The sequence below is a fragment of the Caretta caretta genome, chromosome 7 (genome assembly GCF_965140235.1).
Source record: "Caretta caretta isolate rCarCar2 chromosome 7, rCarCar1.hap1, whole genome shotgun sequence".
Classification (NCBI taxonomy): domain Eukaryota; kingdom Metazoa; phylum Chordata; order Testudines; family Cheloniidae; genus Caretta; species Caretta caretta.
In genome coordinates this window covers 31,250,770-31,274,661 of record NC_134212.1, presented here as the reverse complement: position 1 = coordinate 31,274,661, position 23,892 = coordinate 31,250,770, and the positions used below count along the sequence as shown (strand labels likewise).

The window sequence follows — 23,892 nt, the reverse complement described above, 5'->3', positions numbered from 1 at the left end:
GGCAATTCACGCAAGGGGAAGATTATGCCGGGTGCTATGGCTGCCAAGGCCCTGCGGGACACTCAGGAACCGAACGCAGCTTGCTCTAGGCATCCTCTCCTGCTTAACAAATCATGCAGATGAGATGTGAGGACAAGACTGGCTGATGTATTTTTCCCCAGCTGGTTTGAGGAGCAGGGAAGTTCAGTCACTGCTTGGTTCGTTGGACAAAAGCAATAGGATTCAGTTCCCTGAGCTCCCAGAGTCTGGGACAAATAAATTCATCCAGGGGCAGGAAGGAAAATATTCTTATCCCTGTTACGGGAGGAAGGTGGGGGAGAGTGACGCACAGAGAGGAAGGGACTTGCTGTGGCAGGAGACGAGAACAGAACTCAGCAGTCCTGGCTCCCAGTCCCCCACTCCAATGAAGCTGGGAATAGAACCCAGGAGCCCCAACCCCCAGTCCTCCTCATTCTAACCATTTGACCTCAGTCCCCTCCCAGAGTTGGGAATAGAACCAAGAAGTCCTGACTCAGCCCCCACTTCTCTAACCACTAGACCTATTTTTGATTCTATGCCAGCTCTGGGTGGGAGTGGAGTCCAATGGTTAGAGTACTGGGGGCTCAGAGCCAGGACTCCTGGGTTCTATTCTCAGCTCTGGGAGGAGAGGATAGTGGTTAAAGTTTCGGGGCGGGGGGGGGGGCGGAGAGGCTGAGAGTGAGGGCTCTGGGGAGGACTGGGAGCCAGGACACGTAGGCCCCTTCCCCACAGGTTGGGGGAGGGAATTTATTACAGCCCCATGTGGATGGATTAGACCCAGGGCTCTTTTCCCGGCATATTAACACTCCATAAAAGCTGCACTAGGCAAATAAATAGAGAAGTAAGTAAATCAGGGGTGAACATCTCTCTCCAATAGAACAGGAGGCTGGTTTCTATAACTCCTTTTCCTCTCCTGAGTGCTTTGCCCCGTGATGCCTTAGATAAGGGACCAGAATAGCCTGGATAGATACAAATGGAAGAGGCCATTCCCCTTGCAATAACAGCTCCCATACAGGCCTTGCTATGATAAGATATGTGCTTTATGGAGAATAACTGGTACCGTAAGAGGGGGGCTGTCTGATGCCACTGCTGTTGGGCATCGTGTGAGAAATATGGGGGCTAAGGAGAAGGTGGCCAGGGAGTGGTGTCTAGTGGTTACGCGGGGGCTGGAAGTCAGGACTCCTTGGTTCTGTCCCCAGCTGCAGGGGAGGGGAGTGAAATCTAGAGGGTTGAGGCCAGGGGGTTTGGGAGTCCGGACTCCTGGGTTCTATTCCCAACTCTCTTTGGTGAGTCACTTGCTCACTCTGAAGCAGGAGGCTAACTTTGTGAATATCAAGGGGATTAATTAGCAAGTATTTTAATGAGCATAACTATTAATTGCTGTTGTTATTACTCCTGGAAAGTTTTCTGCCCCGATCTAAGCCACAGCCTGCTTTCCTCATGAGCAGCACAGTCCGTACTCTGACTCTGTTCCAGGGGCTAGTGGTAGAGGGTCTTCAGGACACCTGGGTTCTAGTCTCAGTTCTGGAAGGCTAGCGGAGTCTAGTGGTTAGATCAGAGGGTGGATAGGAGTTTGGTCTCCTGGGTTCTGTCCCCTGATCTGGTAGGGAGTGGGGTCTAGTGGTTAGAACGGGAGGGGCTGGGAATCAGGACTCCTGGGTTCTGTCCCCTGCTCTGTGAGGGAAGTGATGTCTAGTGGTTAGAACAGGCAGTCTGGGAGTCAGGGCTATTGGGTTCTGTCCTCTGATCTGGGGGTGGGGAGTGGAGAACAACAGGAGAGAGTTGGGAGGAACCAGAACCCACAAAATATTGGCAAGAGCGACACCAGGGAGTCCCCGTCTTCGTCCAATATCTGCCCCTTCCATTGACACATACCCTTGCCCAGGCCTGGGGAACTGCTATCAGCACCAGTCCCCCATCGCCTGGTCTTGGCCCAGCCCCTGCAGCCCCAGAGAGGAGGAACCAGTACCGAATGACATGAGATGAGGAATTCACCAAAAGAAAGAATGGAAACTGCAGTTGCCACCATTCCAGGCTAGAGCTCCCAGCACAGGGGCAGAACCCAGGAGTCCTGACTCCCTTCTCTAATCACTAGAACCCCCTCTCCTCCCAGAGCTGAGCTTAGAACCCAGGAGTCCTGACCTTCATTCTGGCCCTGCATCTTTGAGTGATTTGCAGCTGTATGCTCCAAGGAGGCTGCACAGACGACCTGCATTAATTCCTCCCAGATGCATAACTCCTGCTCTCATAAAATGCTACCCCCGCACTCGTCCATTGGTCCTGCCAAACCCCCTCCCGGGTCTCCCCCCTACTCCCGCTGAGTCCTTGATGCCTCCTGCCTGGGCACTATGAATGGAGATCCCATGCAGGGAGGGGATGGAGCAGACCGACGCGCTTGCCCTGCCATGCCTGCACACGCTCCTTGGCGTTAACAGGAGCCCAGTGCTCCTTTGTGTCAGCTGAATCAGATAGCCAACGGGGTGGGGGAGGGGAGAACTAAAGGGGCCATTTTTTAACACAGCTACTCCCTCTGCCATGTCAGTCACCAGCTTTTTAATGCAGAGCCTCTTTGCAGGATATGTTATTGGCAGCACTGGAGATGCTTAGCATGGTTAGAAGGCTGGGGGGAAGGGGGATGGATGCTTCACACGCTGCAAAGAACCTACCTTGCTGTCAGGGGGGTGGGCAGTTGGGGCGAGGGCGGTGAAACAGGGACGCTGCCTTGTGCGCCAGGCTAGGGTCCAAAAGACTGAGAGATTTCATAGAGTTTAAGGCCAGAAGGGTCTGATCATCTAGTCTGACCACCTGTATACCACAGGTAATTCAGTTTCACCCAAATACCCCTACCTATTTGATCTGGGATCAAATCTAGAAAAAAGGAAAATTCCACTGCATCTCTTCCTTTTTATAATGTCAAATCGGTTCATTTTGAGAAGGGAAATCTCATCTCCTATCACACCAAAGGCAAACTAAAATGCATCAAAAGATTACGTGGAAAAAAACGTTTTCTCCTTCTCAAAATGAAATGTTTTCACATGATCAAAAGAAAACAATTCAATGGAACCGAATCAAACTTTTTTGGTGGGATTTTCCTTCTCTGGAAAATTTCTGCTTTGGAACAAAAAAATTTCAAAATGTCAGAATTCATAGAAAAGTAAAAAAAAATCGAGAGGACCCAGTGGAAACGGAATGATTTACCGTCTGAGAACGAAATGAGAAAGTCAAAATGATTCGTTCTGACTTCTTCCTGACAATAAATTTGTCAAAATTGACATGTTCCCACAACATGTTCCATTTTAACCAAACTGTGTTTTTCAACAGCAAACTGTTCTGTCTAAAAATTGTCTATTACATCCCACTCTGATGCTTTCCAGCTAGCTGCGATCTACTGGACTGTTCATGCTGGGCGCTACACAGACCCTGACCGAGATCAGACCCCCACTGTGCCAGGCACTACACAGACCCCGATTGAAATCAAGGCCCTCATCATGCCAAGCACTGCATAGAGAAAGAGTCAGAGCCAGACCCTCCCTTGAAGAGCTCACAGTCTGAGCAGACAAGTGGGAGGGGAAACAAAGGCCCAGAGAAAGGAAGGAACTTGCCCAAGGTCACCTAGCAGGGCACTGGCAAAGCAGGAGTAGAACCCAGGAGTCCCATTAGACCACAAAGCTCCTCACTCTTTCCATCCAGTTGCCGCTGACAGCATCCAGGGGCTCCGAACGAGTCCAGATCTCTCTTTGCTGGGCCTATGGCCATTTACATTTAAATAGACCTCTGTGCATCAAAGCAAGCCTGGCTGGAATGGGAATATCTGCGGTTTGAGTGGATGGGAGGGGAGGTGGGAAGGGGAGGGGGAAGAGGCATCTAACTGCTAAAGCCCCCTGTGACACAGGGCTTGGCTTTGCATGCTTCCTCAAGCTGAGCTGCATGGTGTGTGTGTGTAGGGAGGGGATATCAGTAGAGTGTTTGGTGGGGGAAGTTACATGCAGAGTCTGTGTGTGTAGATGTCCGCTTGCACAGCGGGGAGTTTAGGAAATCTCTGTGACACCTGCCGCTGTGAAGAACAGAAGGGCTAGCTACCACTTCAGCTTTAGCATAGCTGGGATAGAACTCAGGGGTCCTGACTCCCAGATACCCTGCTCTAACCACTAGACCCCACTCCCTTCCCAAAGCTGGGGATTGAACTCAGGAGTCCTAACTCCCAGTCCTCCTGTAGAGCCCTAAACTTTCTGACTCAAGCTCACAAAGGAGTGCCAGAACTGTCCCACCCCAAACACCCCCACAAGGCCTGGTCATACACACCTCTCCTGTTTACCCTAGTCTAAAGAAGCTTAGGGAATTAAAATATTAAATGCAGCTGGCAACTGGGATGAAGGAGAATACATATATATAAACCACATGCAAAATCAATCCAATTACATTGTGCAACCAGATGAGCAGTTTAGGGTAATTAAGTTATTTCAACCCCTCCCTCAAATTCTCAGTCCCGGTGGAATAAACTCTGATTAGCCGCCCACCCCCAATCTGGAAACTGGCAAAGGAAAAGGTGCAGGAGGATTAGAAGCAACAAGAGCTGGGGAAATGCTCTTTGTTCTTATTGTAAGGACAAGGAAAGGGTGGTTGGTGCTGTCAGGACCTAGGCTGCTGTAGCTCCACCCCCCATGCCTTGTTCGCACCCCTGGGAGCTATTGTTGCAGGCTTTCTGAACACTCAGGCATGCATCTGTCAGTTCTTAACAGTGTGTATGTATGGGGATGGTTAGATGGATATAGGAATATGGAGGGAAGATGGACTGAGATGGATAGAGGGGAGTATATGGGGATGGACAGATAGATATTACAAATGGATGGACAGAGTATAAATCTGTCTAGACAGAAAAGCATTTCCCTATACCCCAGGCTCCGGGCAAGGCACCACAAATAGCCCCAGCACCGGGGTATTTCACACCTTTGAAGCTCCCTGTGTGTTGGAGGATCCCGGATCACTGGCTTCTGGAGCACTTGTTCCGATTGTCCCTTCCCTGATGTGGTACCATCCACAAGGCAGCAGCTTTGCCTGCAGCCAGTGCCGGGTCTAACTGAGGCCAGGAGCCCTTCCAAGATTAACTAGGCATCTCTTTTAACTGTGTGTTTTGATCAGCAGGGGAGCTTTGGAAGCTATTTAGGAAGTCTGTTAAGAGGGGCCAGGTGAAAGCGCAGAGGCAAATCCCCCATTAAATATTTAAACAGATGCAACCCACGGAGCCACAAAATCTCATTTGCTGCAAAAGCTGTGGTCAGTGCCAACCCAGCAAGGATAAAAGGTGGAGGGATAAGAATCTATGATACAGGCTACTGGCCACAGGCTATGAAAGGCCCCTGGAGGCCTGGCTTCGGGGTTAGGGCAGCAGAGTGGGAGGCGGGATGACTGTGTTCAATTCCTGGGGCTGCCTAAAGCTCCCTATGTACCCAGATTGCTTAGGCTAGGAGATGGGTTCCTGGGTTTTTTGACAATCCGAGATGCCACTGCTCTGTGCCTCAGTTTCTCCATCTGTAAAATGGAATAATGATCCTTCCTTTGTCTGTTTAGATGGCAAGCACTGTGGGGCAGAGACTATCTCTTACAGTATGTGTGCAGCACCCAGCATGATGGGGCCATGAGCTCAGGGGGGCCTGTGCAGCACCCAGAACAATGGGGGCTCCAGTCTGTGTTGAGGTCTGTGCAGCGCCCACCACTCCGCTTGACTCAAAGTGGCCAGATCCCGCGCTGGTGTAAATCAGCATCATTCCATTGGCGTCAATAGCCAGATCAGCATCACTCCACTGGAGTCAGCAGAACTCCTGCTGATTGACACCAGCTGAGGATCTGTTCAGCACAAAGGGAATGCCCGAGGAGACAGTACAAGTTCAATCAATCTGGCGCACGCAGTTGAGCTCCAGTCTCCGCTGTGGGAGGGTTATGGCTGGGAGTGCTCTTTCATTAATCTCTCTCGCTCCCCCCAGACTCCCACTATCTGGCGTTATTAATAGTTATTATTTAGATAGCTCCTGACAGCACACGACTCACTGTAAAGGCAACGGGCCAGACCCTCCCTGCTGTAGCTACATGTGTGTTCCCAACCTGAGCTGAGAATAGAACCCAGGAGTTCTGGATCCCGGCCCCCAAGCCCACACACACACTAACCACTAGACACCACTCCCCCCCCCCCAGCCAGGTATAGAATCCAGGAGTCCTGACCCCGAGTCCTGTGCTCTGTCCACATGACTTCCTGCATAAAGCCACATTCTCTCCCATTCTATTTCATGCCACGTTCTATGCAAAGTCTAGGATCCTGCCCATCCCCTTAGTATCAGACCTCCCCCATTCCTGGCCTGAACTACTTCACTGGATGCTAAATGGAGGGGGGGCAGGATCAAGGGCTGTGAGCAAGACAGCAATTAATCTTGGCCCAGGAGCATCTCAGCAGCACAGGCTCTGCCACCCAAATTAAATTTTAACTTGTCTCATAAATCTTCCCTTAAACTCCCCTCCATGCCACCAGCTGCTCTGCCAGACGGCAGGAAGACTGGAAATGTCCTTGAAGCCTAGGGGAATCTGTGCTGAAAAAGCTCAGGTGCCTACGTGGAAGGGAGGCTGCGACGTTGGTGAAATGATGCCGCATGCTGCAGCAGAAGCTTAGGAGCTGGGGATCCGGGGGAAACCAGCTTTAAAGAACTGGCCAGGTGGGAAGAGAGGGGGGAGGTTTCTGGCAGGGATTTTATTTTCACTCCCAGTGCCCTGGTTAAAATCCAGCTCAGTTAATGCCATTTCTCCAAGCCACCAGCTGTTGGATACATCAGTCATCCTAAAGTGTTGCTGGCTGTAGAAGTGGTTGTTGTTGTAGAAGTGCTCCACCCCAGAGGCAGCTGCATCTCAGTGCTTGTCAAGAGATCCCTGTATAAATATCTGCCCCAACCTGTGTCTGCACCTCAGCACCAAGTGATACATCCCTGTACAAACAACAGCTCCACCCCAGAGGCAGCTGCATGTCAGTGCCTGTCAAGGAATTCCTGAATAAACAGATTTCCTGAACCAGAGCTATCTGCATCTCAGTGCCAGGTGGGGGATCCCTGAAGTAAACAGCCCCTGCACTTCACCCCAGAGCTGGCTGCATCTCAGCACCGGACAAGGGATCCCTGTATAAATAGCTGTCACTACGTTAAACACCCTGTGGAATGGGTACCTCCTCTTGCCTGATTCCCCTCAAAATACAGGGCTCAGTGTGGGCCCTTCCCGAATGCTCTGACAGGCTCTTACTCACCAGGCACTCTCCAGCTGGAGCAGCCCCTGTGAAAGCTCCTGGGAATGGGTGAGGGACAGGCTGGGAAGCAGCCCTGTACACTGGCTGAGCTGCTTCTGTTCAGAGGCACAGAGCTCCACACAGCAGAGCCAGTAAGGGGAGGGGAGAAAGAGACAGGGCTATGCATGAAGATACACAGAAAAATGGGGAAGATGGGGATCAACAGAGGGCTCTACAGTGGGGCTGGATAGAGGGGCTCTGTACTGCAGGTACGGGTAGAGATGGACGTTAGATGGGTGGCTGTGGATAGATGGCTACGGCTGAGACACAGCAACTCACCTGGGTTTACAAGTTCAAATACTACCAAGGCTGTGCTCCCATCTCTGTCATCTAGGTCTCCAGTTCAGGGTGTGGTGTCATCCAGTCCCCATGTGCGTGCGGATTCAAGTGAGCTGCTGCTGCAGGCAGTTCCAGTCTCACTCCATTACTGGTGCCCGGGAACTTTTCATACGACCCCAGTGTTATTATTAGCAGCATTACGGTGGTGCCTAAACTGAGACTGGACCCCAACTGAGATCAGAATCCACATTGTGCCAGGTGATGCACAAGCCCCAGCTAAGATCAGGGCCCCATTGTGCTGGGTGCTGCACAAGCATACAGTAATAGACAGTCCCTGAACTGACCAGCTTACAATCTAGAAAGAACCAGGGTGGGAGGGGAAACAGCGGCACTGAGAGGGGAAGGGGCTTGACGCAGCAAAGCAAGCAGAAGAACCCAGGTGACCCTGTGTCCCGCCGCACTGCCCTTATCACAATGTCTGTCTGCCTGATTGCATCAAGCCACATTTGTTCTGCTGCAGCAGCATGAAGAAATGAATCTACCCCGCTCCATGCAACATCTGGGGCCTGCCCTGGAGCGGAGTGTCACATTCAGATCCCTGCAGATGGCAAAGGGCAGGGAAGTCACCAAGGAAAGCGATCGAGCGGCAGGGAATGGGAGCAGAGAAGCAGACTGGGCTGTTTCCATAAATGTCTGCGTCAGCCTGTGATGGGGAGAGGGGTCTGCTCAGGTCGTGGCTGGGACGCCGGCTCCAATGGAAACAAGGAGTGAAAGACCCAGAGGGTCCCGCTGTACTCTCAGCACTTCCCCACACACAGATGTCTACCCTCTTGCAGACATAACAGCTGCTGAGCATGGCACAGCAAGAGCTGGGTGATGTTTTCCGACCAAAACTTTTGTCAGCAAAATATGCAGCCCCGTTTCCTGAATTTCTGTTGGTTTCGCCAAATTGTTCGGGGGGGGGGGGGGGGGGGGAGAATATTCTGAAAAAATCAAAAAGTTTTGATTTTTTCAATGCAAAATTGCCGTTGGTTTTATTTTAATTTAAAAACATTTTTAAAATGTCCCAAAACAAAACACTGGCTTAGACTTTTTGACTCACCGAAAATTTTGAAAAGTTTTGTTTTCTCTTTGACCCCAAATACATTTTTCCCGGATTTGTTGGAATTGCTATACACTGAGAAACCCATTATTTGCCCTGCTTTGGCTACAAGTCCCCCGCTGTGCCATTCCCTAGGTAGGGCCCCTTGGTTAAAGACCACCTGCTCAGGTGGGCGCAGCTCATGTTTTTAGCTCTGGATGTCCCGGGGTTCAGTACGTGATGTGTGGGCCAAGAGGAAGCCCTCACTCAGCGACATATTACAGCCCAGCATGGAATTAACACAGCAGCGCTGGGCACCAGGTGCAGTCCCCACCCCAGTGCTATCCATTCAAAATGCTTCTGGGCTGCATGGTTTGAGGCACTGCAAGGTGCAGTACCACCTGCTGCCACTGGGGGGCTGGGTGCAGCTGCCACCAAGGTGGCCGCAGGTGGCAGAGGGAGGAGGAATAGAGCAGGGGATGCAGGCTGCAATGTGGCTATTTCAGTTCAGAGTAATTTGCACATACTCCCTGTTGCCTGTTCCCACCTCTCAGTCTGGGCTGTGTCTGCCAGTGGATAATTTTATGCAGTCCATTGGGGCTGGAATATAATTTCTATGGACCTGTGCAAAGCGAAAGACTGTCCACACGATTTTCCACCTTAAAATCACATCATTCCAATTACTCTCTTGGAAATTTTTTTTTGGGCGTGGGGGACTCGCTTCTTCAATTCCCATCTGATATTGGCATCTGCTATCTGGAGCAAAAAGTTCTGTGTATTCAAGAAGTAGTTGGGAATCTTGGTTTTCAGCCAGCAAGGGGAAGGATGGCCTGGCGATGGTAGTTCAGGAGTTATCAGCTGTTAAAGAGGCGGTAGACACAGAGCAGGGTGCAGGAGTTCAGTTTCCATGGTGGACAATCAGTGACTGAAAGGGTGCAATGAGCGAGGCTCTCAGTGGCCTTGTGCCCTATGCAGTCATTTACACTAGTGTAAATTGAGTGTGGAAACACTAGGGATTTTTCTGAACCATGTGCAATCATTTACACTAGAGAGTGTAAAATGCTAGTGTTCCAACTGGGTGGCATTCCACACTTGCTCTGTACTAGTGCAAATGAGCACACATGGGGCAGAGTGATGGAGAATCAGGCCTCTTGTGTTGTACACTCACTTTGCACTCGTACAAATGACAGCATAGGGTCCAAGGCAATGGAGAATCAAGCCTCCAGCGTTTTACACAAAACACTGTGCTAGTGCAAAGGACTGCACACATGTGAAGGATAAGCAGCCCTTTGTGTTTCCCACTCACTTTGTACTAGGCAAAGGACCACACACAATGTGGGATGACAGAAAAACAGGTCCAAGATGTCTTGAATAGGGGCCCCTCTTCACAAGGAATTAGGGTGAGATCCACAAAGCTCATGTGACTCGTGGGCCAAGGGGCAGGGAATGAAGTTCTGCCTCTACTGACTGAGGTTGGATTTGGCCCTGTGAACTAGAGGTGAACTCTCCCTGCGTGCTGGAGAGGCATAGGGGAAGGGACCGGACTGGGCTCTATCAGTGAGAGACTGAAGAAGATCATTCTAAACTAAACTATAAGGATCTCAAGTCTAATCCTGTTTCCTACAGATCATTCCCCCCTTTCCCAGTGACGTATTCAGTGCTGTTTGCCCATTACTCCATGAAGATCCTTTCTGAAGCACCCTTTCGATTCGGAAACCACGCTACCAACTCCAAGCTATGGCAATAAGAAAGGATCCACCAACAAAATGTGTACCCTGCTTTGCTCCCAGGGTGCACTGCGCATGCCACTGCAAAAGGCTTGTGTTGTGTTTTATGGGGCGCGCCAGTGAAATGTTGGACACAGAAGCATTCAAATAAATGACCAACACTTTTAAATCAATGCATGCTTTGCATTGAGGGCGAGTCAGCCCTTTTACATTGACCCCTGGCTGCTAGAAAGCAGGGATTTTCACACAAACCAGCCAACCATTCTAGGGCTTTGGGGGGCCAATTTCTTTAGATGGAATATTTAAAACAGTGCCAAAATATTAGCAGTCAGGACCAATTATTCTGTTGGGTTTTTTTCTTAAGCAGATTCTGTTTCCAATTATTTTTTAAAAATAAAGGGACTAAAATTCACTTTTTTTTTTCTATTCTGTGCTGCCCTCTGCAGCCATGCCCCAGGGATAAATTCTGCATTGTCCAGGCCTAGAAAATTACACATCTTTAGCCTGATTCTCATTTACTCTGGTCCTGCCTTTTGGGAATTGAGGGGGGCTTCTGGCTTTAATACACCTTGCCATTCCCATTGTTCTAGGGCTGGCATAAGTTAGAGCAGCCTCAGGGAATGGAATAGAACCCAGGAGTCCTAATGCCCGGTCCCATCTATTCTAACCTCTAGACTACACATCCCTCCTAGAGCTGGGACTAGAACACAGGAGTCCTGATTCCTGGGCCTTACATACACTAGCAATTTGCTACAGTTAACAGTCGTCAAAGACCGGGCATAAGCCAGGGCAAACATGCTGGATATGGCACTGATCTGAGACTCAGAACACCTGGGTTCTAGTCCTGGCTCTACAACTGGCCTGGTGTGTTACCTTAAGCAGATCACTCCACCTGTCTCTGTGCCTCAATTTCCCCATCTGTACAATGGGGATAATGATAATCTCCTTTGTAAATTCTTTAAAAGCTGCTGATGAAAAGTGCATATTAACAGTAGGTTGGCATGTCTGCTCAGGGACTTGGAATCCTCCAAGACCTCTTCTCCACCCATTAAACTATATTGGATTGTCCAGCCTCCCAATCCAGTGCCCCTACTGTAGCTCACAAAAGCTTATGCTCAAATAAATTTGTTAGTCTCTAAGGTGCCACAAGTACTCCTTTTCTTTTTGCAAATACAGACTAACACGGCTGCTACTCTGAAACCTACCTGTTAGTTCAATCTGCTGCTTCTTTACAGATTTTTCTGCTTTGCACAAACAGCAGAGTATTTACTTATTCATTTAATCGTTTGAAACAAAAGCAGCTTTTTCATTATTATTAAAAAAACCCTAAGACGCTAATTTGCAAGCAGTGGGGAAGATCAAAGAGCCCTGCTGCCCGCCTGTAATTAACACTGCTCTCCCCCTTCACAACTCTGGTGACAATCTGTTGCCACACTTGTGTGTGAGACGCTTTCATCGGCTGATGGCTGGGACCAGGGCTGCCACATGCATCCTTCTAGCTGCCCTGGCAGGGAGACGGCACAGCCCAGGTACCCTGGGGTAGGATGTGCCACTGCAGATTCCCAATCGACCCTGGTGCTGGTGAGATGCCTTTGCAAATTTGCTCACAACTGTCTCCCCCACCCTCTGATATTTCCCCTTGCTTTAAATATGGCCAGTCTCACGTTCGGAGCCGGCTGCAGCTAATGCAGTCTGACTAGTCGCTTCTGGGGTTTGCTTCTAGCAAGAGGCGGAGAATGTCACAGAGTCACATTCACTCAGACTCAGGGTGCAGAGAATCATGGAGAGTAAACAGAGAATCACCCCCTGCTCTTAACGGGTTGGGGCCTATGACATATGGTTCTCATTCCATTCAGCAGGGGGCAGCAGCATGAATGTGCACTAGCCGCTTCATCCCTATTATCTGTATTACAGACTGAGATCAGGGCATCATTAGAGCATGTGCATTTTTACTGGTATTACAGTAGCATCATTATGCTGTCCACATTATGGCAGTGCCTACACATCCTGACTGAGATCAGGGTATCATTACGACGTGTGTGTTGTTATTAGTATTACAGTACCAACTAGAGACCCAGCCCAGATCAGTGACTCATTCTAGGGTGTGCATTATTACTGATATTATGATAGAGGCCCCAGTCCAGACTGAGTAGTCATTATGGTGAGCACATTATTATTGGTATGATGGTAGTACCAAGATCAAAGCCCAATTCTGGCATGTGCATTATTAGCAGTATTTCAGTAGCACCTTGAGGCACAGATTACTTCAAACGTAAGCTCTTTGGGGCAGGGACTGTACAGCACCTAGCACAACAGAGTTCCAGCCTGGGTCTCCTGGATGCTACCGCCATGCACACAGTACGTACCAAGAACAGCAGAGACGGGCTTTCTTGCAGCTGGTGAGAGATGGGATACCAGGCTAGCTGGGCCCATTGGTCTGATCTGGGCAGGGGTGGGTGAGAGGCAGGATACTGGACTAAATGGGCCAACTGGTCTGATCTGGGGGCAGGGAGTGGGAACAGAATACCAGGCTAGATGGGCCCAATGGTGTGATCAGCAGGGGTGAAAGTGTGAGGATGGGATGCCGGGCTGGCTGGGCCATTGGTCAGATCCAGTCTGGTGCCTCTGTTAATATTTACCAGCGTACCTGGCTCTGGGGAGCTCTCACAGCACTTCTTTTCCTTGCTATTAATTGAAGGGAAAAAAGCGCTTGTAATAACATCAAAGGGGATTTAAGCTTCACCTCTGAGTTTTGCAGAATAAGAGGGGAGGGAGATTATCTACATCCATAACCCCACTGGGAGAACGGCAGGGCGCTTCCTGTGCTCTACTGGCAGAGCCGCCCCATGCTCCCTGTGCTTTCTGCGGGGCCCTGCCCCGCCACTGAGACCCCCTTAGCGCCTTTTATTACACAGGTTTCTTTCAGTGCTGAAATGAACCGGGAATTCTTCATTAATAAGAGAGGGCTTTGAAGCTGCTGCTGACCGGGCCTATGTGGTGCCAGCTTTGGCTTGCAGCGCGGAGCCACGTTCCCAGCTGGTGTAAAGCAGCTTCCGTTGGTGCCCAGAAACGGGAAGTGTCAGGACTGCGCAGGTGGGGGAAGGGGAGAGGGGGAATTGGGAGTAGAGGCTGCAGTGAGCCGTGGGCTCTCAGGGGGGCTATATCTTCTCCCTTTGTCCCACCCGTGGAGTGGATCTGCCCCACCAAAAGTCACCCCCAGTGGCAGCAAGTGGTACTGCACCCTGCAGTGCATCAGCCAGACGTTATTGGTGTGACACCAGCTGGACTCTAATGACCAGCTGTTCCCGGTGTAACCCCCTTTAATTCAATGGAGCAATGCTGATTTACACTAGCTGGGGATCAGAACCCATTGGCTCCAGTGGAGCTATGGCCTATTTGCATCAGCTGGGGATCTGGCCCCAATGGCTCTAATGAAGCAAACGCCCATTCACAACAACAGGGGATCTGGCCTCAGTGACACTAATGAAGGTGGGTTGTTTTCACCAGCCCAGCAAATTGCAGGAAGTAGAGGGGTTGAAGGAAGATTCACAGGTTTTCTTCGCAAGGGTGAATTGCTGCTCTCATAAGGTAGCAGGGCTAAAAGAGCTGCAGCACTCAGGGTTCCAGATTACTAGAAGCGACAGGCTTGCAAGGAAGATCAGGCTGTTGAGAGTGTGGATGGCTTTGGGTGGGTCTACACAGCAAAGAAAACCCCGTGGCTGGCCTGTGCCAGCCAACTCAGGCTCACAGGGCTCGGGCTGAGGGGCTGTTTCATTGCTGTGAAGATTTCTGGGCTTGGGCCGGAACCTGAGCTCTGGGACCCTCCCAGCCCCATAATTTGGACAAGATTTCTCCAGCCCACACTCAGCGGGATACTCAGGTTTGGCTTTTCAGCAGGATGGGAACTGAGCTTTTGAGGGAGAAAATTCTGTCCTCACTTGTGGTGCTGAGCCCTGGAAAATCTGGTCTCTGGGGGTCTGATTCTAAGGGGGAGGGTTGGAGCACAAACTCCATTTCTTTGCACCACGAGCCCATGTGGTTTTGCTTGAAAAGAGAGGAACGGCGGAATGGAAAGTTAGAGCAAAGGGGTCCAGAGATGGGCTGTGAAAATCCCATTTGCTGGAAATTAATTGGAGAAATCCACGCTGCAGGCTCCCGATTTCCATAACACAAGTTCCGGCAGCACAGATAATGCCAGGCAAAGGATTCTTACCATACCACGCAGCCTTGAAACTTTAAGCCAATTTGTCAACACCCCACGCTAGCAGAAATGGTTTAAAAAGCCACCAGACGGCTTTTCTTTTTCTTTTCCCCCCGCAGCTCCATCTTGAAGTCATTTATTCCAGTCATGCCTTCACTCAGTGCTTTTCCCCCTTCTGTTCTTTTCTTTCTCGGGAGAGCCATGTGGCTCATCTCCGAGCAGAATTCAAAAACATCAGGCGGGATGGGAGCATTTTTTCATTATGCCAATACCAACCCATGTCTGTGTGACTGAACGAAATCCCCACCCCCCTTGAACGTTTCAAAGACACAGAAGTCTCTACTGACCAAGGCAATGCCCCCTGTGTATACAACCTTGATTGAACACAGATCATGTTATTCTGATTTCATTCTGAAATTTAATCTCTGATCATCTTCTTAGTTTTTATTCCTCTGCTTTACAGAGGCTCAGAGATTTTGGCTTCTCCAAAGGCAGTTTTTGCCAAAGTTCATCAGTTTTAGAATCGGATGAAATTTATGAACTACGTTTTTTCCCCCAGCCAAAAGCTTTTTCTTTTACTTTTCCTTTTTTTTTTTTTAACTTTCACAGAAAATCATCAACATTAGAAAAATCTTTTCTTCTTTGGTGAAAAGTTCTACAGAATATTTTCTATCAGAAGCCGCTTTCTGGAATTTTTGGTAAATAATAAAATGCTGATGGATATTTGTGATCAAAATTTCAGCTGAAAACATTTTGCAGATGATGGAAGGTGAGAGGATGGAAAACAGACCCATCTTGAATTGACAATTATTTTGAAATTTCAAATGAGTTCAAAAATCCATTTTGGTCGGTGCTTCCAAGCCTTACCATAACAACAGATTTTCAAAGGAGTGGGGAATTAGAAATTAATTGTGGGATGGTGCTTAATGGGTGACATTTTCAAAAGTGCCCAAGTCCCAATTTCAGAAGTCTCATAGGCTTTTAGGGGAACATCTCATTTTCCAAAGTGACTTAGAAACTTAGAGCACAATTTTCATACGTGCCTATGTGATTTAGGAGCCTAAGTCTCCTTTTCAAAAGTCATTTAGGCCCAGACCTTCAATGGTATTTAGGTGCCTAGTTTCAATGTGAGTTAGGAGCCTAAATACCTTTGGGGATCTGGGCCTTAGGAGCCTAAATCTCATTTAAAATAAATGGGACTTCAGCTCCTAAATGTCTTCGTCGCTTTTGAAAATGCGATTTCAGAAGCCTAAGTCTACGCATTTGACCCCACTTTCTGTGGCCTAGTGAATAAAGCATTGGATTGGCACTCGGGCAACCTGATCTATTGCCTGCTTGGCCACTGGCCTGCTGTATGACCTTGGGTAAGTCACTGCCCCACTCTGTGCCTCGGTTTCCCTATTTATGAAATGGAACTAATGATATTGACCTCCTTTGTAAAGTGCTTTGAGGCCTACTGATGGAAAGCGCTATATTATTATTTAAAAAGTCCATCCACAAGAGTCTACATTTTCCAAAGAAACTCATGATTTGGGGATGTTTTGTTCTTAGAGGGGGTTCTGAAATGCAGGCACCTGGTGTCCAGAAAGTCCCCTCTGAGAAACCCTGGGAGTCTCAGGTCAGGCACCCCAAATCACTAAGTCATTTTTGAAAAATGTGGGTCATTGAGCCAAATCCAGAGATTGAGCTAAGGGGCTTCTCGTTTTCACAAAGTTCTGAGTATCTAGAACTCGTCACCTGCTTGCTCTAGTTTGTCTGCAGCCTCATTGGTATGAATATAGGTTTGGCAATGAAGGATGGCACAATTATTTCTCCCAACTCTGATACACCGAAATACAGACTCTGTATGTGTTTGTGTCTGAGTGAAAGACTGTGTGTGTGTGTGTGTCTGTGTCTGAGAGAGAGAGAGAGTGTGAGAGAGAGACAGAAAGATAGATCATATGTATGTATATGTGCTTCTGTGTGTGTGTGTCACTTGTGTGTGTGTGTGTCAGGTCTGTGTGTGACTGTGTGTCCCTGTGAGAGTCTCTCTCTGCCTGTGTTTCTGTGTGTGTCTCAGTCTCTGTGCACATATGTGTGTTAGGGAGTCTCTGTGTGTCAATCTCTACATGAGTCTGTTTATGTCGATCTGTGTGCGTGTCCTTCTCAGTGCAAATCTGTGTACATGTGTGAATGTGTGTGTCAACCTCTGTGTGTGCGTTCCTCTGATCTACTGGCAGTGTCAGATTGAGCTCTGTGTGTGCAATGGCTGTTAATTACTAGGCCAGCAACTCTGCTATTTCCTCCTTTGCAAATACCCTTTACCTAATAGCTTTGTCCAATCATTTTTGCAGGGGAGAAGTTGCAACCCGGAGGGATAATACCCTGGATTCCTCACTGCAAGGGCTGATTTCACGTCCAACCTGTGGTGGGAATGGATTTTTCCCTTCCTTTTCTTTTTTGAAAAGCTATCCCCTCATAAAGGAAAAGCAGCAGAGCCCGCTCCCCCTTCGAAGTCAGCCGTGACAACTCAGCAGCGTATGTCAAGCGGATTGGAGGGGAGCTACCTCCACGGTTGAGTAACACAACAACTCTGCCTCCACAGAGTGGGTGTGAATACAAATCCCTCAGCTTGGTCATGCAAGAACACCCCACTGCCGGGGAGCTTTGAGAAAGGATTGGGTTTATTATCCTGTTTTAAGTAACTTTTGGGAAGAAAGCAGGAGGAATCAGACACCAAGTCTCGGGGCGGGGGAGAGATTGCCAAAAAAAGGGAGGCTCTTGGGACAACCTGCAAGGAAATAAAAATTCCTTCAGACTGCAAACTGGAACCTGACGCTGAAAAGGATGGATTTACAAAGAGCCGAGCTGAATTGAAGTCTGGCAGCCCTGAAACGTGCATGGTTGCTGGGGAGGGCTAGCCTGATTATATATCACTGTCAGAAGGGTGTGCTGGGTTGGGAAGAAGGATAAAAGAGGTCGGGCTGAACTGATGCCCACTGTGGACATAAAAAGTCCCTTGGAGTTTGCAAAGCTGCAGCCTCATCGATGGAAGTAGGAGTCTAAAGGTCAAGTTGATCAGAGAGGAGGGAGTGGCGTAGCAGGAAGGTAAGCTTAACACACAGATTGGAGCAGGCACATTTGGAGCCTGGCTAAAGCTGGTCACACACATTAGCTGCCTGCAGCAAAGCCATGGGGATGGTATCGCTCCTATCAGCATGAATGGAGAACACTCGGGAGACTGCATGAAATGCAGTGGAAAATCACCAAAAAGGGTTATGTCCCAGGGAAGTCCTGGGATCCAGAAGACAACATGGGGGATACTCCTCCATGCTCACCAGAGACGGGGGGCAGGGAGGGTCAGGACTCCTGGGTCCTATTCCCAGCTCTGGGAGGGGAGTGGGTCTAGCGGATTAAAGAGGGGGGCAGGAAGGGAGGACGTCTTGTTTCCACTTGTGGCTTTTGAGCAGCTGCTGGAGTCTCGGGATGAGTTAGAATCACAGTTTTCATTTAGTGAAAGACAGAAGGGTGTCTATGGGGAGCAAGAGGGAGAGAGATCAAAGAAAAAGCTTGAAAACATGACCTGAGTGTCAATGTCACCTGCCTCAGTTTGCAGACAGCCTGAAACAGCTATCAGAGGTGCGAACTTCCCCGTGCATCTTAACTCTGCCATCTGCTGACACAGCAGCAAGGGGCATGGCTGGGATTACGGGTGGTGCCTAGTGCCCTGGAGTGCCTGGCAGTCTTTGGATCCCAACTGCTCAAGGTAATGGAGCAACTCCTCACACTGACAGGAACTAGCCTAAGTGTGGTGCCTACCCTGGGATTCAATAATAATAATAGTCCCTACTCTTAGCTCATGCTTTCCAGCAGCAGAACTCAGAGTGCTTTCCAAAGGAAGGCAGGATCATTACCCCCATTTTACAGATGGGGAAACTGAGGCACAAAGGGGCTGTAATTTACACATGGTCGCCAGCAGGGCTACGACCAGAACCCAACTCATCTATATCCCAGTTCAGTGCTCACTCCACTAGGCTACACTGCCTCCCTAATTTAGCCTCCAGGCAGTTGGCAGGCTTGAGAATTGAAAGGCAGATATAACTTATGGCCACAGTAACAAGGTCCATCTGATTGTGTCTGGAGAGCCCCTGAGTAGTGGGAAAGTGAGGATGTAGTGCCTGGCTTCTGCAGGATCCCTGGGTCCATCCCCACAGCCTAAGCTGGAGCTCAGCTAAGTCCTAAAGGTTCCTTGCCCACCGGGGTAACACACCTGGAGATGCAGCAGCCACATTTATCGCTTTGGATTCCTGCCGCTTTACCAGCTAAAGGCAGCATGGACCTGGTGTGTGAAAGAGATCTGGATACAAGCTTTGCATTAGGGGAGGGGAGTTGTGTAACTGCACATGGACCCAATGCTTCTCTGGAGAGCTCCTTGGGAATTCTTCACCAAACCAGGTAGTTTAGAAAATACAGAGAGACCCAGGTTCCCATTCCTTCTCTGAATCAGACAAAGCAGGGACGTGACCCTGGGTCTCCTGAGCCCTAGGGCAGTGTCCTGGCCACTGGGGCTAGCTGGCTAAGCTGGGGGCTCTCATGCTTTTTCAAAAAGTCTCATTTTCATTCCAATGCAGAACAAAACCAAACATCTAAAGTTTGAAATCTTTGGCTGCTGAAATTCTTGTTCTCCAGCCCCCTGTGTGCATGGCTTTGAGCTGGGAAAAGCTGGCTGGAGCGGAGAGAAACACCATTTACACACTTTCCCTGCTCAGCTAGCCTTTGGCCCTGCAGTGAGTGGAAATATCACAGAAGCTGCCTCTTGCAGGCTGGCTAAGCTTCTAATCTCATTAATGGGGTGAGCCATTAAAACGGGCACAAGGGCTCACTCTTCTTCTCTGGACAATAGGGGCATCTTCACGAGGACAAGTCGTATGTTCATAACTCGGGTGAGCGAAGGTAAGTCGTTCACATGTGGAGTTAATGCCCACAAGGACACGACGCTGGGCTGACATACCGGGGATTGAACCAGGGACTTCCAGAGCTCAAAGCATAAATGACTACAGCTTGTGCTAAAGAGCCCATAAACCAGCGCAGGCCTTTGTAACACTCTCCTCCGCTGTGCATCAGCAGAGCGGGGGGCCGACACCCGCTCACCAGTGGGTTCCGGTGGCAGCACTCCTAGACAGACCCAAGCTCGCTGGACTCCACCTAGCTCAGGTCCCAATAGCAAAGAAGCTGCAGAAGAACAGACTTTTGCCCAGCCTGTGCTGCCCTAACTCCACTATTTGTACCTGCGCTAGCTAGATCAAAGGTAGCTCAGATGGGCCTATGTGTGCTGCAGTCACAGCCCAGGACTGCAGTGTAGATATTCCCTCTTGGGAGTATTCACCTCCACCTGCTAACTCATGTTAAAGCTACACCTTGCCATGTCTCCACTAGGGCGTTGGCGAACATGAGATAAGAACACATCTTTTTTCCTAGTGAAGACAGGGCCTCAGACAAAGGATGTATTTTTTAACCCCTGTCATGCTAACCCATGTTAAAATCCTGTGGAAGATGAAGTAAGAGTTTCCCTTCACCAGAATATTAGGTCATGTTAGAAGCTGACCCTGAGGAGTCATGTTAACTAACACAACATTAAACACAGCTATCTATACAGTCAATTGCAAAGTTAACAGGAGTATTGTCCATAACTCAGTTCCTGTCTACACACAACACCCCCTTCACTTGAGTGGGGTGGTGCTTTGAACTCAGGTTGGCTGGCCCCAGAGGAACATAGGCTAAAACTCAAGTGAACAGAACATGTCAGCTGCTAATATGAGTGCTCTGTAGTGGGGATGCAGGCTAGCACTACTCGAGTGTTGCTAGTCCTCCAATGCCTTCCCACAATCCCCTGGGTGCCCAGAAAGGACAGACACAATCTTCCCCCGTTCAATGGGAGAGAATTCATAGAGTGGCTCAGCTGTCTACGGTGCTAAGAATCGTGGAATACACTCCCAGAAGTCCGAGTGAGTGCAGTGCCCATGTGGCCATGGCTATTCAAGTGGTTTTTCACAGTGTGTAGACACTCTCACTTGAGCTAGACTAACTCAAGTTAACTCTGCAGTGAAGACAGAGCCTCAGCCAGTTCTGGTTAAACCCCACTGAGGCTAGAGGGTTAACCACATATATCCGCATGAGGTGACACTCCACTTGCCCCTTCAAATACTGACAGCTAAGTAGCATTTAACAGCATGTTAGCTAACATGAGCCTCCCCCAAGTCTGGGTTCTAACATCACTTCATTTTCTAGTGGAGACAAGGGACAAAATTTTCAAAAGCCATTTAAGGGGACTTTGGAGCCTAAATCCTATTTTCTAAAGGGATTTGGGGTAGATTTCCAAAGGGATTTAGGTGCCAAAAGATGAAGCTAGGAGCCTACTGGCATATTCCAAAGCCCCTAGGCACTTAGGGCCATATTTTCAAGTAGAACTAATAGGGCAAAGTACAAGGACTTAGGAACTAATAACAAGAATTTCTGCTACGAACTGAGGGCTCATCAGTTGGAAACAACTTAGGAGCAGACTTGGGTGTTCCCTGATCGCAGGATGAGCCACCTTGGGGCCAAGAAAAAGACAAATGTGATCCTAGAATATATCGGGTGTGGGATTTCCAGTTGAGTTAGGGAAGTATTAATGCCACGGGACAAGGTACTGGAAAGACCTCATCTGGATACTCTGTACAGTTCTGGTCACCCACATCCAAGGTAGAAGAATTCAAACTGGCCCGGGTGCAGAGGAGGGCTCCTAGGCTGATCAGGGGAATGGAGAGGCGATCTTACTAGAGATGACTGAAAGAGTTGGGCTTGTTTAGCCTGGTCAAACAAAGGCTGAGAGGGCATCTGGTTGCTCTCTCTACATACACAAGGGGGGTTGACCCCAGGGAGGGAGGAAGAGCTATTGAAGCTAAAGGACAGTGTTGGCACAGGAACAAATGGGGATAAACTGGACAAGAATCAATTGAAACTGGCAATGAGAAGAAGGTTTCTCCCTGTCACAGAAGGGAAGTTCTGGAGCAACGTCCCAGTCCCAGTCGGAGCAGTGGGAGGCAAACATCCCAGCTAGCTTGAAGATGGAGCTTGACAAGTTTCAGACCGTGATGGGCTGCATGACCCTTCTCGTCCTGTGTATCTAGACAATGGGGACTTAAACCTGGGTCTGCCACATCCCACCCATCCCTAACCACCAGCAGAGAGAATCTCTCTCTGGCCCAATGAATGTTTAATTATTCTACAACATGGAACAGCTTCGCCAGGAGAAAGAGAGAGAGACTGATTACAATGCAGTGGTCAGGGCATGACACCTGGGATGTGTGAGAGCCAGGTTGAGGCCCACATCAGGCGGAGCAGGGACTTGCATGTAAGCCTCCCGTAACCCAGATGAGTGCCCTGACCACTGGGATAGGCTGGGCTTGTTGCAAGCTCTTTTCCCTGACCAGAAATTCCCTCCTGGACCATCAAAACCAATACATGGAAATGGAGCTGGGCAATGACCTTGGCTCACCAGCTGCCTAACTGCTGTCAGGTTTAAACTCAAGTGAACCACAAGAGACCCCGGAAGTCATTTCATTACAAAGTCTGAATATCAGAGTTTAAGATTAATAAACCTTTCATTTATCGCTTCACCAGGCCCCTAAACATTATTCACTGCATAACTCAAAGGGCTGGAGCATCCTTGGCTTGCACTAAGGCTGGTGGGACCAGAGAGCACTCAGCACCCTGCTGGATGGGGCCCTAAATGCTTGGTTTGTTGAGGCATTAGCAGCTTTGTTACAAACCAAGGCTGTGAAAGATCCCCTGTGGACAGAATAATTATTATTGATTATAAAAGCAGATAAACCCAGCCAGGACACAGCCGCGCTGAAAGACACGATAAACCTCGCAAGCGGCTTTCAGCGTTGCAAAGAGTTCCTGTTTAATAATAATATGGTTTGTGTTATAGCAGCGACTCAGACCTCTGCCGAGCTCAGGGCCCCTATTGTGCCAGGCACTGCCCAAACTCCAGCTGACCCCAGAGCCCCTGTTGTGCCAGGCACTCGCCAAACTCCAACTGAGCGCTGATCCCTTGTTGTGCTGAGCGCTGCACGGACCCCCAATTGAAAAACAGTCCCTTCCCCAAAGAGCTTGCAGTCTATATAGAGAAAGAGTGGGAGGGAAACAGAGATGCTGAGAGGGGAAGGAACATACTCAAGGTCATATAGCAGATTAGTGGCAATGCCAGGACTTGAGCCCAGGGAGGCAGTGTAGTCCAGTAGCTAGCGCACAGGACTGGGGCTCAGAATACCTGGGTTCTTGTCTCAGCTCTACCACTGACCTACTAAGTGACCTTGGGCAAATCAGCTCTGTGCCTCAGTTTCCCCTCCCCACCCTTTGTCTATTTAGACTGTACTGTCTTTAGGGCAGGGACTGTTTCTCAATGTGTCTGTACGGCGTCTGGCTCAATGGAGGTCCAGATTTTGGTTGGGGTCTATGCAGTGCCAAGCACAATGGCGTTCTGATTTTGGTCAGGATCTGGGCAGCATCTGGTACAATGGAATCCCGATCTTGGTTGGGGTTTTTAGGTGGTACAATACAATAAAATCCTCATACCACAGTAAACCCTGGACCATGCTGTTTCTTCATCCTACACTGAACAGATTTTGCCACTACTTTATTACTGAGTCTAACATTTTACATTTTCTCCTTCCATTTTTTAACTATACATATATATATATTTTTAAATGTTTCCACGAACACCTAATAAAAAACAAACTGATCGAACTGACGCCCAGTATGGGAGATGGAATGTGGATATCTCCTAATGAAGGGAAGCTCCAAATTACTCCTCTTCTTATACCATTTTCCCCCTAGAAAAATATTGTCATATCAGATGTTGCTATCAATATAATTAACCTCCCCAGACACAAATTTGAATTTTCTTTTCCCCACCCCGCTTCTAACGTGTATCATTTTCTATTAACTGGAGCAATTTTCGTTTCTATTAGCCCTGGATACAATGCAACTGAGCGAACTTCTTTTAACAATCCCTTTTGAGAGGCATTTGCATACCTGTCTGCAATTACAGCCAAGATAAGGCTCGATGCATAATGCATGCAGCATGAAATTGGCAAAATAATTAACTCTAGGGTTGTTTTTTTTTCCTTAAGAAGCGGGCACATTACAAGTTCTATAAAAAGACACCTAGAGATAAACATCAGACAGAATCTCAGCTAAGTCAGTTTGTCCTGCTACGAGGTGACTCTTTGCTTTGCACCGT

The 23,892-nt window shown here is 48.9% G+C and overlaps 2 protein-coding genes across 7 annotated transcripts in view; one reads left to right on the top strand and one right to left on the bottom strand.

Moving 5' to 3' along the window:
- The window catches only part of MACROD1 (mono-ADP ribosylhydrolase 1), a 185,237-nt gene that overhangs the window by 108,264 nt on the left and 53,081 nt on the right, over positions 1 to 23,892 (bottom strand). The window lies entirely within an intron of this gene.
- The window catches only part of FLRT1 (fibronectin leucine rich transmembrane protein 1), a 94,312-nt gene that overhangs the window by 48,942 nt on the left and 21,478 nt on the right, over positions 1 to 23,892 (top strand). For 2 of the 3 annotated variants that reach the window (XM_048856785.2, XM_048856786.2), the window contains one exon: positions 16,958 to 17,711. The gene's annotated coding sequence lies outside the window, so the exon portion shown is untranslated. Of the gene's footprint in view, positions 1 to 16,957; positions 17,712 to 18,214; positions 18,370 to 23,892 lie in introns of those variants that run through there. The other variant, XM_048856788.2, reaches the window with a different exon arrangement.